Source organism: Schistocerca americana, chromosome 8, assembly GCF_021461395.2.
Source record: "Schistocerca americana isolate TAMUIC-IGC-003095 chromosome 8, iqSchAmer2.1, whole genome shotgun sequence".
NCBI lineage: Eukaryota > Metazoa > Arthropoda > Insecta > Orthoptera > Acrididae > Schistocerca > Schistocerca americana.
Window position 1 is genome coordinate 329,374,420 of NC_060126.1, and position 1,068 is coordinate 329,375,487.

Below are 1,068 nucleotides of genomic sequence, written 5' to 3' on the forward strand. Positions count from 1 at the left end.
AAATAACAGAAATTGGCTCACCCAATTCTTCCATCACTGCAGGATCTCCACACTAGCATAGATCGCCAACAACACTACCAGTCTTCCGCCCAAGTCGGTACCCAGTACTGGACACCTTGACATCAGAACACAGAAGAACCGGTAAGGAACAGAATGGGGGAAGCTATTAGGTTGGTGCATAAGTTCGCAGAGTTTTTGTTACTCTTGCTAGTATTCCTGTTGCTACGGGTTTATTTGTCGACTATCATTTTTTATCTGTAGTTCATTGTTGCTATTCGAGTTCACGTACTGTTATTTTGAATGATAATGAAATCAAGACCCTAAACTGCCGACAGGCGTTGATTATACATCAACGAGGACAGTTGAAACTGTTTTCTCCGACCGGGACTCGAACCCGGGATCTCCTGCTTACATAGCAGACGCTCTATCCACTGAGCCACCGAGGGCACAGAGCACAGTGCGACTGCAGGGACTTATCCCTTGCACGCTCCTCGTGAGACCCATATACCCAACTTAATGTCCACACACTACATTCGTAGTGCCCCTGCCCCTTACACTCGTTACTCGCGGCAGACAACCTCGCCGAGTCCCGTAAGAGTTCGGGCAATGTGTGTGCATCCGCAGAGAAGAAGAAGGCCAACGGTCGGTTAGCCTGAACTATATGTGAAGATGGTATCTGTTCTTTCGCAGATGTCCGAAAGTACAGATACCATCTTCATATTTATTGTTATTTTGTCGTCTCGAGATAGTGAGCGGAGCTATGGACTCTAGAAAATGGAGTGCCAAGTTGAGAAATCGGAACATTTCCGACATATTTTTCTGTTTGATTTCAACAGAGACGTGACACTAGCGGAGGAAGCCGGAAGAATTTGCGCCGCGTACGACGATAACGCCACTGGATAGAGCACAACAAGAAAATGGTTTTCCCGTTTTAAGGAGGGCCGTTTCCTGATGACCTCAGATGTTAAGTCCCATAGAGCTCTGAGCCATTTGAACCATTTTTTGAAAAACTCGCTATGGCAAAAAAGGCATTTCTGGCCGAGAGAAGTCTACTAATATCAAATACCG

At 46.2% G+C, this 1,068-nt stretch overlaps 1 non-coding gene across 1 annotated transcript; it reads right to left on the bottom strand.

The window, feature by feature from the left end:
• Positions 1-373: 373 nt before the first annotated feature.
• Trnat-ugu lies at positions 374-446 on the bottom strand. The gene has a single exon. It is a non-coding gene; the product is annotated as a tRNA-Thr (tRNA).
• Positions 447-1,068: the final 622 nt, after the last annotated feature.